Raw genomic sequence first — 17,562 nt, 5'->3', positions numbered from 1 at the left:
CAGGCCCGAGGACGAGTTCTCACACGACAGAGTGGAAACTAAACGGCCTCCGTCCTTCAGCACGGACACCGTCCTCCCCTCTGCTGTTGTGAGTGTTTCATACAACTCATTAAGGCGTGCGGCTGTTAGCTGGTGTAATGCGATTATCCGTCCTCTTCACGTCTCGTGCAGATGCTGCCGTGCCACCTCGCAGCCGTTCATTGACCCCACGCTGCAGCGCTCAGTGGGGACAACTGTTGCTAATTGTGGTGGTATTTTCAGATGCAGTAGGAGAATTAAGCTGCGCTCCGCCACCGGAGGAATAATCCACCAGAGACAACTCCAGTGTGTTGTGGGGTTAAGGTTGGATCTGGGAGGTCTGTTACAGACACACAAACCCAGTGAAATGTTTCAACACAAATCAAACCATGCTGAGTGTTTGGGGAACACTGAGGCACTGATCCACTCACTCGTACTGTAGCTCTGCACACAGAGCCACACGTAACACACCTCTTTGCATGTGCACTTGAATGCATCCCTCTGATTTTTGTTTCTGGATGAACTGTCCCTTTAACGTTGGGCGTGTCATTCTGATGGTGGTGTTCAGGAAGGGAATCGATGCAAGTGAAGAGTCCTCTGTAGGATGGTTAATGGAGGGCGTGTGTGAGAGTCCCCAGCTCTGTATTGATCCGGAGACTCTGGATCCAGACTGTTGGCTCGGGACCAGATTCTCCCTCCTCCCGTCCTCACAGCTGCTTTTCATCTACTGTCACATTAATCAGACTCTGAGGTTTGTGAGCAGCTTCTGGCTTCTGAAAATAATCTTCCTGGATTTATTCTGGAGCATTTACCTGCCAGTGGAGCCGCACCGCACGAAGTCTCCTCTACATCTAAACCACTGGCTCTGCTCTGTAACGGCTCTGTGAAATATTTATGGAAAAAACAGAAATTCAAATCTCCCGCTGTTTAAAAAGCTCCGTCTGTTTCCAGCTGTGATCCTGATGTAAAACAATTAATCAGCCAGCTGTCGGCACAGAGCCGCCGTGTCATCTGTAAAACGTCAGAGATACGTTAGAAATGTCCGTCACAAGTTCCCAGAGCTCGGCTGACTGACACCAGAACGTCCACACAGTCACTTCATGATGAATGTGACAGCAATCAGAGAAAATCCATAAATCCTCACGTTTCTACCAAAACAGCCAGTCACCAGTTCTATTTAATTAGAATGGATTTGTAATTATTAGTAAACAGTGTAGAGCAACAATCAGCTCTCAAGAATAGTTGATGATGAAAGAGCTCATTTACTTCCTGTCGACCAACATGGTGACAATAAAAGAACATGAGCAACTGAAATGTTCAGATTCTCAGTCGATCAGCAAATCAATTCACAGACCAGTCATTTCAGTGCTCACACACACACACACACACACACACACACACACACACACACACACATCAAAGCAGACTCTGCATCAGTGTGATGGAGGAAGCTGAGCAGCCGGAGGGAGAGAGCTGCTGTGACTGAAGTGCTTTCTAATTCACACAATGGCCTGTGTGTGTGTGTGTGTGTGTGTGTGTGTGTGTGTGTGTGTGTGTGTGTGTGTGTGTGTGTGTGTTCGTTTTCTGGCTACGCATCGAGTGTAAATCTGGTTTGTGCTGAAGACTGCAGAGCAGCAGGAAACAGGATTTACTTCCTGTCTGAGAGGCAGCAGCTCTAAATGAAACACGTCACCATCAGTTTACTTCTGTTACTGTATCAGTTTATTTTGAAGGATGAATCGGAATATTTAACATTTTCATAACGTCAAAGACGACAAAGAGATGATCATCAACCTTCTTGTGGTTCTAAAGCTCGATGGTTAATATGAAGCTTCTCACACTCTTGGAAACGTTCTGTGAACTAAATGAAACGGAACAGGGAACGTGGAGCTGGTTCCGTGTCGCTGGTTCCGTGTCGCTGGGAGTGTTTCTAAAAAGAAGACGACGTGATGAAGATCACATCGAGCCCGTCAGATGCTCTTTGTCCAGTCTGCCTTCAGCTCCGATCCTCTGCAGATGTAATAGCTTCTTTCTACTGAGCCCGACCCCCCGCCTCATTTCACTGTTCCGACACATGAAGCTCTGCTACAGTAATTAGTCTGTGGTCTGTCGCACAGTTAAAATCCCATTTGTGCTGGAAGTGGACGAGTGCCGTGGTCCAGGACCAGTTTCCACGCTGAGCTGTTCACAAGAACCAGGTCCAACAGCTGTGTCCTCAGCTGCTTAGTGTCAGTGTGCTGCAGCTCAACACACCTACAGAGTCCACCTTAACTAATCATTGCCTTCACCCACACTGTATCCTCATCTCTGCCCCCCCCCAACCCCCTCCACCCTCCACTGTGGTTTCCCTGCAGCAGCAGTGTGACAGGACCTCAGAGGACAGTGAGGGATGAGCTGTTGTTACAGAGCAGTCTGCTCTGGACAAAGAAGACAGATCATTACACCGTCCAACAGCAGGAACAATGGAAGGAACACGCTGCCAAAACCGTCTGCTCCACCGACAGCAACATACACCCTCTGTCTCTGCTGCTCCGTCCTGATGAACACACTGCAGCTGCCCTGATTCACACCAGTAAACCCTCCCTCTGCCGACTCTCTGCCAGCTCCAGCCCGTCTGATAGGAGCCACTTTTCTTCTGAGTGCTTTGAAACAGAAAGTCTCTTCCAGCACGCAGGGCTGTGGCTGCAGCTGATGAGCTGTGTGCTGACTGTTCTGTCGTCGAGTCGCAGAATTACAGCTTCCACCACAACTGGTCCTTTTCTTGTGTAAACACATCCTCTCTGAAGCAGCTTTGTTCCCAAACTGAACATCATCAGCTTCAATGTGATTCAACAAGAGTCAGACCAGAAGTTGGAGGCCGCCCGCTGCACCTCCCTGAGCCTCTCTGAGCACTTCAGCATCAACAGTGTGGAAAGGTTCAGCGGGAACAGGAAGGAAGCACTTCCACATTGAGGTGTTTTACGGTTGGACTCTGAGACCTGCGGGGACTGCAGAGTGCAGTGTTTGACACTAATGGCTGCAGAGAGCGTCTTCCACTCTGATGAATTCACTGATGCATGCTGCTGGACAGCCTCCTGTCTCCTGCAGCCACATCTCACACTGCACTACATCTCCCACAATGCAGCTCTGTCCCAGCTTTCCAGTAATTGGCCTGCGGAGCAATGGTTTTCTGAGTGATGCTTTCTTGTGTGGTGCAGCCGAGTCCGTCTGACATGCAGGCTCTGAAGTCGAGATGGTCGCACTCCATGCCCCTTCCTGCTCAGATTAGTTCTATACTGAACCATAAACACACACTCCTCAGTTTGAACTCTCCCTCCAGACTGAATCTGAAAACACTAATCTACAATCACACATCAAACTACAGTTTTCCTCCAGTTAAATATTTATGAAGCTGAACCTGATGGTTCTGTTGGCTCAGCTTTACATGTCGGACTCTAACGTGTGTCTGACGCCTCCGTTTTCTTTCCTCCACATTCTGTAACTCTGGCTCTACTGCAGATGGAAAGTGAAGTGAGGATAAAGCTGGCTGAGCTGTGCCTCCTCATCCGCCCTGAAAATGACCGAGCAGCGTTACCACAGTGAAACCAGCTCAGAGATGTGGATCGGGGGCTGGGGTGGTCTGGATGGGCTAAAACCCTGAGACCTGATTATGTATGTAGCAGCCTGTTTGTGACTCGGTGCTCACACATTAAATATACATGTTTCTGTTGAGATGACTGTGCCGTGCAGCACAGGAAGTCTTGGTCGTGTTATTGAGACGTCAGAGCTCATCTGTCAACCTTTAGATGTGAGGAGGAAAAGAGCTGCAGGCGGTGGAGGGAGAGAACACAAAGGTTAAACAGGCCACGTGGTGTTTCAGCCGTCTGTCTGTGGGATGTAGAGCATGAGTAAGTGCAGCGGCAGCGCTCTCCTTTCATGCTACATGTACAGCACACTGGGGCTGGATCATTTCTACGTATGAGTGGAGCTGACACTGGTTGACTGTGGCTTCAGGAAGTAGCTGTGTGCTGCACTCTGAAGGCCGGTTCCTGCTCCCTCAGTCCGTGTGTTCGTTGGGGTTTGGATGATGGGAATATTAAGGGGCTCCTCATCTGTACTGCATCTCTTTAGCTTCATGATTTGAAAAGTGCTTATAGTCCTGTGGTTTTTTCTCCCCCTCCCTTCCCCATTCAGAATAGAGGAAAATCTGAACTGTGAAACCAGAGTCTCCTGCATGGCTGAGGTTTCTCTTACTCAGCAGAATGTGGTTTCCATTTTCGGAACCACTTCTGTTCAGGGTCACAGTGTTTCCCAGGAAATGGTCTGACGACAGTGTGTCTGACCCGAAGGCCTCAAAACCCCCTCACACCATCATCCTACTGTACTGTCTGATCCTGTCTGTATGAGCTGGGTAGGACTGCAGGACTTTAAAGTCTGGATGTTTTGTTGGTGGTTTAACAGGATCTGTGTGACTGAGGCAGACTCTGGACTCTAATGTTCCAGTCCAAAGTCTTCAAACGTGGTTTGACGGAACCACTTTAAAGAGCATCCTGAGTTTCCTGCTGTAACTCTGTCGGTTGGTTTTCTTGTCAGAAGCAGAACGATTCTGCTCAGCAGGTTTCTGTGCCGGTACCTCTGCTGGTCCAGGGTTCAGACTGTGCCTCATCTTTTTAAAGCAGAACAGATCATGTGAGTGACGATGATTCATTTGTAGCGACAGACCGTGAGGCTGGTGTCTGGATTTTATCTCCTGATGCTGTTTGTTCTTTCGTTTCTTGGTCATTTAGAGGCAGCTACACTGGCTTAGTATCAAGTATTAGTACCATTAAAACACAGCATGTACTGCACATACAGCGCTGTCGCCTGTCTGAGCTGTGACCAGCCAATAGTTTTTGTTTTGTGACCTTGCAAATTGTAAAAACAGTGAAGATGATATTACTGTAGGTTTCTCACCCCCCTTCTAAAAGTTAGCTGATGTTTTGTAGCAAACAGAAACACTAAACTTCTTTGTGTCATTTTACTGATCGAACTTAATTTTTCAACTGAACATCGGATTTAACAGGACGACAAGAATAAAACCGTTGGTTTGTGTTCAGACTCTCTTCTTCTTGGTCTCAGTTGATCCAGAAACACGTCGCAACAAAAACTGCAAAGGACTTTTAGGTGTGTGTGTGTGTGTGTGTGCGTGTGCGTGTGCGTGCGCGTGCGTGTGCGTGCGCGCAGTCTTTTAGCTATCAGGTTGCCTAGCAACAGGCGAATGTGTGCGTGTGTGACCTCACCGAGTCTCCTAATTAACCCGATCGATCGTCCTTCACACACTCTGTGGATTAAACAGCACAGGTCTCCTCTCACACAGAACCCGACGGTTTCTGTCCAGACACTTTGTGTCACACTGAATATTTGCATTCAAAGTTAAAGTACTGAGGTGAAACACTGTCTCTGTGATTAGAGTCTGTGCATCAGTCCATGTGTGTTTGGCTTCATTATATCACCTGCAGCAGAAAACGGCCCGTGCACTGATCCCAGATCAGACACAGACTGATGTCATTTCTCTGAGGTTCTTTATTCTGTTCTGAGCAAATACAGCGAGCTGCTGTGTTGGATGATGCAGCACAATAAACAACCAGTGTCAGGAGGATAAGATCAAACACTTCACAATAAAAGCACCAACATTTAACTCAGATGACTTCATATTTTCTCTGGACAAGAACAAACAGCAGCACAGTCTCTGTCCTAATGTGGACGATCTGATTAACAGACTGCTCCTTATTCCAGTTCCTTATTCCAGAACTTCTCTCTGCTGCAGAAGATCAGGTCTAGTTTTCTGCTTCTCAAACTCGACCACGTCTTAGTTCAGGAGATTCATCGTCTTCAGGAAACTGCATGAGGGTCTGAGAGGTCAGTAAAGGTGTGAACTCGTTTCACATTTAATAACGCATGATGCAGCACGATGCAGCTGTTTTTCTGCCAGGATATTGACGACTGTTAGAAACCTGTGGGTTGAAGTTTATAAGGAAGTGAACTCCGTCCACTGCGTTCATTTTAAAAGCTCAGTCCAGGAGCTGAGGCCTCCAACCGTTAACTTGATGTAAAGTTCATATTTGGAGCTTTGACAAACGTTTCGGTAAAAACTGAGAACACGGATCGTTTCAGCTGCTGTGAGTCATTTTCAGACCTGCAGCAAGTTTCCAGGATGTTGGGTGTGGATCCAAGGACACAGCCACGAAGTCAAGCAGAAATCAAATACTTTCCAGGCCACTCAAGACAATTAAAGTCTTATTAAAAGTACTCAAGTCCAGAAGAATGTTCCCAAAGAAGCTGGTAACAGGAGGGTTGAAACATGAGCGAGTTCAGCTGATGTCATTAAACTGGGATGAACGGCTGGAGCTCGAGTGTGAACACGGTTTATCGACAGGATGAAGAACACGGCTCGACTCAGTTTTCAGGGATTGTAGAGAAACTTCACGGACAGTGAAAGTGTATTTTTACCACTTCATCTTACTGAGGCGTTTCTCAGGGCTCTCACAGCAGCATGGATCCGTTTTTAGCCACTCCGAGTGTTAATGACGCAGTGACGCTTGCTGTCGGTGGGTTCACTGGGTTTTCTGCAGTTATTAAATCTCCTCTGGAGGAAGCAGAGGCCACAGAGCTGAGATCACCAGCAGCGACGGCCCAACACTACGTTTTCTACATGAAGTGAAAAGAAACTTGACTTGAGTTCCACAGCAGACAGACGGCTCATGTTCCATCACAGCCTCAGACAGCTGCTCGTTTCTGTCTCTTACACTGTTACTGAGCTGCAGCCTCAATCTGAGAGTCTCCTCTCAGAGCTGCTGTTTTACTGCTCAGCCTGCAGAAAAAGAGACAAAGTTCAGGACACAGTGATGTTTTCTGGAGAGCAGCAGTTTCCTTTTTGCTCTGTGCACCACTGATGAACAGATGTTGACCAGCTCCACTGATTCTTCAAACCCCCAGCTGACTCACTTTGTCACCTGCAGATTTACCAACATGTCTTGATCCTTAGGTTTCTGCTCTAACACGCTTTCAGTCTGTTTCAATGATCCCAGATGAAGTCCTGGTTCCATTTAGTGGAGTGGTTTTCCAACCTGCGCAGTGACTGTTTGGATCAGTTGAGTGATTTGTGTGGGTGCGTTACATTTTCTGTATTAACTTTAATAACTCTGTATATAACTACAAAACTGGACGATAAACTGCAAGCTCAGATATTTAGGCAGAAAACTGTATGTTGTAAATTGCTTGGTCTGTGCACAGATTAATCTTTGACACATAGCGACTAGATTGTATCATAAGACCGCCGCCCACAGCATCTGATAAATGACTAAATGTAAACTCATCAACATTCTGTTATGTGAACTGTATTCTATTATTCTGTATCGTTTCCCACAGAGACATATTTGTGATAAGTTTGGTTGTATAGAAACATAATTTTATTTTATTATTTTAAGACTGAGCTCAGATTTGACGATTCAAACATCACCAAGTGTTTTTAGACTTTGACGCTGCAACAATTATTCAAGAGACACAGTTGATCTGTGACTTTGTTGCTGGAACAGAACAAAACGTCTGAGTGGCCTCATTGTGTGTAAACCACTGACAGTTTATAGACAAACCTCCTTTTATTAAATGAGAAAAATAATCAAGTGATGTGTGAAAGAATCTGCAGCTTCGTCTGCTCCTGTCGAGCTGCTGCCTCAGCGTCAATATTTCCTGTCTGCACCATCGGCTCGAAGAGAAATGTAGATTTAACATTCATCTCACTGCTTCCTCCTCCTCCTATTTTAGCATCGTCTCTGTTCTCATACGTGTGTGTGCGCGCCTGCAGGGCCACAGAGGATAAAACACATTTTCCCTCACACTTCCTCTTATCTCCCTCTCTAATTTTCTCACACCCTTGCAATGCAGACATTTGTGTACACACACACACACTCTCTCTCTCTCTAATGCATGCAGAGCAGGACAGTGATATTCGGCTGAAAGGCGGTTGGTTTAAATTTTAATGACTTGTGCAGGAGGAGGCTGTTATTTCATTGGAAACACTTGGGTGCACAGAGCAAAATCTATAATCCTCTTTATTGGAGGGAGTCTCTGTGCACGTCCTGTGGGAATCCTGCCTTTGGATGCTTCCATGCTGTCTGTGTGTGAGTGTGTGGGGGTGGAGGTGGTGGAGCTGCTGTGAAATCTCTTTGTTCTCATTCGGGATATTTCTATTGGAGCACACAGCAATAATCAGCTGTGCAGAGTAATGGGCGCACGATGGCTTATTTCACAATTCAATTTGAGTGGAGACTCTAAAGGTGATATTTCTCTCTCCTTATGATTAATGCATGTGTGTGTGCGCAGGCGGAGTGTGCTGTAATTTAGCATGATTACAGTCAGCAGCAGAAACCTATTCTCCACCACTGACATGCTCTAATTTGACTCATGATTTATGAGCAGACTCATAAGAAACAGGCGTCCTGCACAGCTGATACGTGATATGTGGTGAAATGTGAGTTTGGCTTTGACAGATGTTAACGTGTAAATACAGAAACGCATACTAGAATCAGTGCTGCATCCACAGTAAACTGCAAACGGTGTTTGATGTCCATCATGAGAACAGACACATTTTACTGTCAAGTGTCACAGACGGCAAAAACAAATCTATAAGACAAACCATAGAAAACATGTAAAAACACTGATGTAGTACTGAAAATGTAGAATAAATTGTGTAGAACTAAATAATACGGGGAAAACCTTAGTTTGTCTTAATCTGATTTAGTCCCTGTAAGTTCAGGAGGAAGAAACAAATTCAAACATCTAGTGTCACATGACAGATGACACTAAACTGGAACTTTTTGAGAAGTCACATCAGCTCTATGTTCAGACGCACAAATGAAGCAAAAGGAAAAGTACACTGTTCCTACTGTGAAACATGGAGGAGGCTCGGTTATGTTCTGGGGCTGCTTGGCTCCATCTGGCACAGGGTTTCTTAAATCGGTGCAAGGTTCAATGAAATCTCAAGACTGTCAAAGCATTCTTTAGCAAAATGTGCTGCCCAGTGTCAGAAAGCTTGGTCTTTGTCACAGGTCATAGTCCAACAGGATAATGAAACAACACACAGCTACAGACACCAAGAATGGCAAAGACCAAATCACTGGACTATTCTGAAGTGGCCTTCTATGAGTCCTGATGTAAATCACATTGAACATCCACGTCTGAATGTTCAATTGAAAGTGTGAATCTTCCAACTGTTCGGGTTCTGAATCTGTCTTGGTTGAAAACTGACATCCAGATCGATCATCCTCATTTCTAAACCCCATTCCTCCTTCACATGTTCCTGTGGAGCTGACGATCATTTAAAGGTTTATTAACGTGATGCTGCAGAAACGTGACCGTCTGTCGTCGTTTGTTGCCTCAGACTGAGCGTTTCCAAAAAAACCAACATCAGCTTGTCTCCCCTCCGCCCATCATTAGCTCCAGAAACGGGTTGATCCTCCCGCCTGCTGAGAAGCTCCATGAAAGTGACACTGAGCTGCAGCACACACAGAGCTTCAGGAGAAAATAACTCAGTTTGTGCTCGTGTCTTCGTGTCTGATGCTGAGTCCTGCTTGTTCAGGTGATGTATAAATAGTTGCAGCAGTGTATAAATAGGAGACGTGTCAGGATGTATATCGAGTATCAGAGTGTCTCTCTGGCTCTTTCTGTACCTGCTGCAGAGCAAGGCCAGTCCTGCAGGCAGCATTTTAAATGGGCCAGACAGGTTTCATATAGCACTGTGCTTTATGATTTCCTGTTCACACAGTTTGAAGAGCGAAGAACTTCCACGTTCATCTCTGTGGTGGTCAGTTTATTAGGTACACCAAGCTGAAACAGTCAGTGCTGTAATAAATCCTCCTTCAGTTCTTGTTCACACCGTTTCAGCTGTGATCGTTGTGGAGGCTGCAGTTTGTGCTGATGTTCAACTGTGTAACACTGAAGGCTCGAGTTTGGATTTCTTTAGACCATCCACTCTGGAAAAAGTAATTCTCACACTCTACATTCATTTGCTTGTGATGTTTAGAGTGACTGGGATGTGGAGGTTCAGTGGTCTGTACAGGGACACTTGGACTGACACTGTGGTCTCTGTAGGTGAGTGTGCAGCCACAGTCGGACTCCTGGTGCGTTGATACTTTACCTGCTCAGTCATGGAGAAACCTTCTTAAACTGCGGTTTCAGCCACAGTTCAGTATAATCTCAACCAATCAGCTGGTCGCTGAGTTGGAGGTAGAGCGAGAGCAGCAGGCTGTGTGGATTGCCACTTACCGAGCAAACCAGCCTCTCTGTACACATCACATCAAATCTCACACTCTGCCTGTCCTCATTGTTCTCCAGGAAAATCCTGATCCGAGCTATTTTCCGCTGCTACTCTGGACTTAAATGGACGCCTCTGTCTGAAATGAGCTGTGAACGCATTCTCTCCACAGCATTAATCTGCAGCTTCAGCTTCTCAGTCCAGGAGCAGGGAAAGAACACCAGGGATGTGTGTGGAAAACCAGTTCTGTTCTGGATCCACTTCCATCAAAAGACCTGGATTCATTATGAACCAACAGTGGAAAAACTTTATTTATAGAACCAGAATCTGAAAAGTATCTTTGTAATCTACAGTGCAAACAGAACAGCAGAGCTAAGGTAATCCAGACACGACAGCGTCCACAGAACGTTGAGGACCCGGGACTCTGGACTGCTGCTGGTTTACGTTCAGTCCTCTGGAAAATTCTGAGAAAAGGAAAAAACCTCCTGAGCAGCTCGGAGCAGAATCTCTCTTCTGCCTTGCCTCTGTTTTCCTCGTCCCGGTGTCATTAGTGGTGATTTATACGAGGGCTTGCTGGAACACGGATGGTGCCAATAGGTGGGATGTGGGTACATCGCCCCAGCCGGCGCCGCCCAGACCTCCCCTCCCCTCCCCCCGCTCACCCTGCTGCTCCCCACGCCAGTGATTGATCAACACTTAAGCAGAGGGTCGTAAAGAGGAGACGCACAAAAAAGGACAATTAGAGTGTTTGTGTTTGAGAGACGATAGCAGCTGTGTGATGAATGGAGGCTTGTCTGCAAACACGGAGCTTTATTTTGAAAAGCTGAAGACTTCTCTCCTGCTGAAACATCTGTGCCAACGTGAACAAACTTCACATTTCATTATGTGTTGTTTCTAATGTTTCTGAAGGAAGCTCACAGGTCTGCTGCACTTCAAACCCAGTACTTATGAAAATGTGGGATCATGAACCAGCTGGATTTAACTGGTTTACCAGTTCCACATTATACATGAATGTCAGAAATTCTCCTGGTGTTGGAACATAAACTCAGTTCTGTTAACACCTGACACAAAAAGAGAACTGGACCTGTTCGAACTTGTTGTTTGGAGCTAAATTCATTTCTCACTGGAAAAGAACGTCCACCCTTATTTTGTGGTATCTGACTGGGTGTGTTCTTTGAGGGTCTGTAGGTGATGATGGTTTGTTGTGTTGTGGAACCTGCTACCAAGTGAAACAGACACGACCTGCGATTTCAAACTGTAGAATGAGTCAGAGCTGAGTGACACTCACCTGAAGCAGCTCTATAGTTCATTTATTTCCTTTGGTTTGCTGGAGGCTTATTGTTAATGCTGTAAATGCTGATGTTAAATCTGGTTTGAAGTCTACAGACGTTAGATCTACAGAGACAAAGTGTTTGCAGCATGAAGTCACCGTTTAGTTTCTGTTACAGTCGTGGCCTCAGAAGATCATGAAACTGGTGTGAAGTCATTTTCTGTCTCTCGGGCATCAGACTGTGCAGCACAGAGCTAAGTGATGTGCAGATTTATGCAGACATTTGCATAACAAATCAGCCTGTGGAGTGTAGAGGAGGAAAGACAGAAACAAGAGCAGAGTTTCCACAAGAAAGAAATAGATGGAGGGAAAGTCAGCAGCTCGCCTGCTGTTCAGGTGACTTCAGTAGTTCTGCTAAACGGTGCCACTTTCTCACACACTGAAATCAAACTGGAAAACACAAACACTTCAGTGTGTGCTGGAGTTTCTGCAGATGTGTGTCTCTAAACCAAATTAGAAACATTCAAATGTACGATGGTGGAGCTAGAACCAGAATTATTCCTGTTCCTCGTCTGACTGTCCTCACCAGGACAAGTGTCCCCGTCGTATGTCCCCATCACCAAGTTTCCACAAATACTCACAGCTGAATCCTCCCGGACTCAGTGAGACCTTATTCAGCCTGGTGCTGCTGATCGAGGTCTTTTTGTCCTCCATAGGAACGTGTATTGAGTGTACCGTACTGTCAGTGTGTGCAGAGTGGATCTGCTGGGAGCTGGACCGGTTTATTCCGGTCTGGCCTGGCACTCTCGTTGCCATATGGGCAGCTCTGGCACCGACACACGGCACCGTTCACTTGGCTGAACATTAAACACAGATGAGTCTTTCGGTCCGTGATGCTGTATTTACAGCAGAAAGAAACTGAATCCGATTGTTCTGATGGGGTTGAAATGTGTGAGTGAAGGTGAAAGGTCGGAATCGGAGGATGAAGCAGTCTGAACTGTTGCTGTTCTCTGGCTGCAGATGTCTCAGCGAGCGACCTGCTGGTGTCAGAACAACACCAACCAATCAGAGCTGATCTGATGATGTCAGAATCACATTTCATTTGTGGTACTTTTACTCGAGTACTTGTATTTGCTCTAGCATTAGTAGGATTCATTAACCACTGAGTGTGTTGATCCTCACGTTTCACTAGACTCTGCAGGATTCAGCAGGTTTTCTACTTTTCTCTATTTGTACTTTTTGGTTGTGACTCACCGCTGCCTCTGATTGGCTGATTCTCAGTGATGTCACTGAGGTGAAGCGGACAGATGTTTGTCTGCAGCTCTTTGTGTTTTACTGCTTTTGTTTCCTTCTGCGTTTCTGTTGTTCACCCTTTACAGAGGGTGTGTGTGTGTGTGTGTGTGTGTGTGTGTGTTTTAATCAGTTTTATGAGCGACCCTCCTCCATCAGCCTCCACACACTCATGTGGCTTCGGGGCACTGGGAGGGTGGAGATGATGTCATGGCTGAAACCTGAACAGATCTGGATCAGGACTCATCAGGACTGATTAACTCTTTTTCTTTGTCTCCTCAGGGACCATCAGACGTCAGCTGCAGCTCTGGAAAAGTAAGTCTCTCTCTCTCTTACATTGACTCTGTCTCTGTGAACGTGCTCGTCTTCTGCGTTAAATCTTGTTGCATGTACAGACTGAACGTCCTCCTCTGCAGACATGGGCGTCACAGTCCGTCGTCCATCCAGATTATTTCAAATACAAACTACAGCTCTGCTCCACCTGACAGATCCTGAACCTTCAGTCAGTACTGCAGCCCAAGCACAGACCTTTTTGGAAAGTAAAGCTAAACCTAGACCTGGTTACAGTCGCACATCCACTCTACTCGTGTGTTTTTCTTTACACTGTGAAGAACAGACCTGCTGGAACAGGTACCGGGTTATTGTTTCATCATTTAAAACACACAGCAGTGGGTTGGTGACTCACAGCCTGAGCATTTCTACGACTTAAATCAACACGATTACTGTTTGAAATCTGCTCATGACTCTATCAAATCACACCTGTATCACACTGCAGCTTGACGACCTGTTCTGGGTGATCGCTGTCAGGGTTCACGTCAGTCTGGTCCAGGTGGGACTGCACAGTGGTCTGATTTAGATGTTGATCTGCTGATGTCACAGACGTCACCTTTTTATCAGATGTATGACGAGTTGAGTTTTCATACAGTAATGAAACCTTGAAGTGTTGTAACTCATGATTTGGTGGTTTTGAGAAACACTAAAGCTGTAAAACTCTCACAATACAAAAACCCACAAATGTTACCTGACTGAAGAAAACAGGAGGTAAATGTAAAAATGAGGAAACAGACGAGCGCATGTGAGAGTTCAGTCTGTGTGTGTTCACTGCAGGCTGAGGGAAAGTAATAAGGCTGGATTAGGATGGATTAACAGCACCATTATCATCATACACTGAGCTTTCTCCTCCCTCTACTTTTCTTTTTTCTCCTCCTCTTCCTCTCCATCCCCGCTTCCTCATCTCCTCCTGTTCTCCATCCATCCTCTGAACTCTTTGTTCTCCTGCTGTCCTTCCTCATCTCCTTCTCTCCTCTCCTCTCCTTCCTTCTCTCTGAGGAGACAGTGTGGCTGCAGCAGGGCCCAGAATTTACATCTTGATAAATCTGTTTCCTGCAGCAGCGGAGGCGGTGATGGATGGCGTGTAGCTGGCGCCGCAGCACTGCCATGAGTTAGCGCGGTGATTACGGGCAGAGACGGCTACTCACTGGCCACTTTATCACTGTGACTGGTGGCGAGGACGGTGGGAACAGAGAGAAGAAGGAGAGAGGCAGAAAAACAGAAGTAAGAAAAACACCAGTGGAGGAGAGAGCAGGGTGGAGGAGGGAGGAGAGAGCAGGGTGGAGGAGAGAGCAGAGTGCAGGGTGGAGGAGAGAGCAGAGAGCAGGGTGGAGGAGAGAGCAGGGTGGAGGAACAGGACGGTTGGAGTGAAGTAAACCGCAGCTAACGCACAATGGGCAATTTAAAAAAGGGCCGTATGTCAGTACACAGCTAACGTGAACTACATTTTTTTTCATATATAATTATTATTAATAGTGTACCTGCCTGGATTCTACATCCGTGTCTGCTGTCAAATATAGGTGCGTGTATTACAAACCTGGATTACACTGACACAAAGTGGTGAGCTAAACAACGGCTTGTTGTCTGCGGGCCGCCTGCACCTCCTGACATGCCGTCAGAAAGGTCGGGGCTGTACTGTCCATCGTAGGCCATAAAGGCCACGAGTATGTGATCACTGCTTTACAACAACAACGTAAGAACATTTGTTTGCATCTCTGGGGTCTTTTGTTGGGTGCATGTATTTCTTTCCGTATATGATCAAATACACCGATCTCTCTTTAACGAGCGATTTATGGCCTCCACGAACTTTATCAATTAAATCTACACAGCATTTATACTACTGTTAATATTTATGTGGGCTGAACAACTTGAATCCAGTTTATTAGACTTGGTGAACAGTTTAATTACTGTTTACTGTGATATGGTTGGTTTTGATTTGGCCATTTGCTTTTGAAACCTGTAAGTGGAGCAAAAAAAGAATGAAGACATAGAAATAAAACAACTTTAGTTTATTATATAACCCTTTGTTTCATATGATGACAGAAGGTTATGTTCTGTGAGAAGAAAAGTAGATTGGTTTAAAAGTAAATGTAATAGAGTAATATGAATGAATAGTGGTAATATGTTACCAGATAAAGGGGCACAGGTGCTTCAGTGGTGGTAGTAGAAGCAGGTGATAAACACTTTACATAATTCTTGATTATGAATAAACTGCAGTAGTTGTATCACAGACTGCTGGATGATGACACGCAGCTAAACCGGTTTCATGAGTGTTTCCATAGATACGGAGCAGGCCTCGTGAGGATGCTGCTATATACAGTACAGTGTATCATACATATTCATAATGAATAATTAAAAGTCCTGCACACACAGAACTCTGTGGCTGATACTGTGTGAACTGATTCAAAGTGGTGTAACAGTGGCAGGTCTTGTAATTCACTACAGTTATACAGTATATGGTTATCAGAGAAGGAACCTGAACACTTTTGTTTAGCACCAACATTTGGTCCATTTCCCCTACAGAGAAAATGAACACACATAATCCATACATGTATTTTAAAGACAAATTTAAAAAAATCTTCAGGCCAATATAATCAGTAAGGTCCTTCATGCATGTTTAAACATTACCTACATGTTCCCTGGGAGAATGTCTTAATGTGATGCACTTCAGCCCTTCACTGCTCTTGTAATTAGTTTCTGTGATTTGTGTTTGTTCTCCATCATATTTCTGTTCTTAAACTACTCGAGCCTGTAACTGATGCAGCTGCCTCCATGAACTGTATTTTTAGGCTGGTGTTGATGTGGTGCTGTGAGTACAGAGCTTGGCAGCGTGGGTGACGTGATGCAGTAACACTTGAACCCTTCAGTCATCAAACTTGGCGTCTGTGGACTCATTAAAGTTGGAGTCGTGATGTGAAGTCGAATTATTCCAGCTATTTTGAAATCGTGGTGTCCAACAGGAATGTGAATCTGACAGCGAGCTAGCCTGTAATCCTTGATCAGTGGAGCTCTGAGGAGGGACAGTCACCATTTTTATTACAGATGGAATTTGTGGAACGTGCCAGAACACATTTTAAAGAACTGGAACGGTGTGTGTCTAAAACAAGCAGAGGATTCTTGGGTTTTTACTTTGACTTATGACTCCTTTTTAAAGACAGATGATCAGGAACATGTGTCCCACTATAAAGAGTCCTAGCAAAACCCATAGCTGCTTAAATGATCCCTTAGTCTAGAAACCCCCCTTTGTCTTGGTAGCTGCAGTGTCACTGTTTAATCAGCAGAGGGTAGAGACCTCCAAAACAAGTGGATACAGAATTGTGTCAAACTTGTGATCAGTATGGACAATCAGACAGTCTTGTTCAGTATTTCCTATTTTACTGCCTTTTCCTTTGTGTCCAGGTGTAGCTCAACTAGGTTTTGCTGGATCATGGACTACCTCACCAACCGGCCACAGTACGTCCACCTGCAGAACTGTGTGTCTGACACTGTGGTCTGTAGCACAGGTGCTCCACAGGGGACAGTTCTGTCTCCATTCCTCTTCACCCTGTACACCTCAGACTTCAGGTACAACTCAAGTCCTGCCATCTGCAGAAGTTCTCTGATGACTCTGCAGTTGTAGGATGTATTAGGGGTGGAGATGTCACGGAGTACCGTGGAGTGGTGGACAGTTTTGTGGACTGGTGTGGACTCAACCATCTGCAACTCAACATTAATAAAACAAAGGAGCTGGTGATGGACTTCAGGTACAACTCAGAGTCCTGTCATCCCTCTCTCTATACAGGGGGAAGAGGTGGAGGTCGTGTCCGAGTACAAATACCTGGGAGTGTACTTGGACAACAAACTGGACTGGACTAAGAACTCGGCAGCTCTGTACAAAAAGGCTCAGAGCCAGATGTACTTCCTGAGGAGACTCAGGTCCTTCAACGTCTGCAGCACCATGCTGAGGATGTTCTATGAGTCTGTGGTTCCAGTGTCATCTTTTATGCTGTGGTCTGCTGGGGCAGCAACATGAAGGTGGAGACACTAACAGACTAAACAAACTGATTAGGAGGGCTGGTTCTGTTCTGGGGGTGGAGCTGGACCCTCTACATGTTGTGGCTGAGAGACAATCCCTCCCACCCACTGCACAGTGTGTTGTTGGACAGAGGAGCACGTTCAGCCAAAGAACAACAGGAGATCCTTTCTACCTGAAACCATCAAACTTTACAATTCCTCCCCCCTCTGTAAGGGGTGGGGGAACTGACAATTTCTTGTCTGCCGTCATTCCACCCCATTATTATTGACCTGTTTTCATCCATCTGACGTATTCTATGAGTTTCCTGTATTGATGTTATTGTGTATTTTTGTTGATGTGGATCTTTCCTGGTTGTGGTTCCCTTTCTTT

General features: G+C 45.7%; 1 protein-coding gene across 1 annotated transcript in view; it reads left to right on the top strand.

Annotated features, from left to right (window-relative positions):
• Positions 1-17,562, top strand: part of enox1 (ecto-NOX disulfide-thiol exchanger 1) — a 48,214-nt gene that overhangs the window by 3,939 nt on the left and 26,713 nt on the right. Inside the window, exon 3 of the mRNA XM_026376987.1 lies at positions 13,131-13,163. The gene's annotated coding sequence lies outside the window, so the exon portion shown is untranslated. The remainder of the gene's footprint in view (positions 1-13,130; positions 13,164-17,562) is intronic.

This window comes from Anabas testudineus, chromosome 21, assembly GCF_900324465.2.
Source record: "Anabas testudineus chromosome 21, fAnaTes1.2, whole genome shotgun sequence".
In the NCBI taxonomy this organism is placed as follows: Eukaryota; Metazoa; Chordata; class Actinopteri; order Anabantiformes; family Anabantidae; genus Anabas; species Anabas testudineus.
The sequence above is the reverse complement of the archived record's forward strand: the minus strand, read 5'-3'. Positions and strand labels throughout refer to the sequence as shown.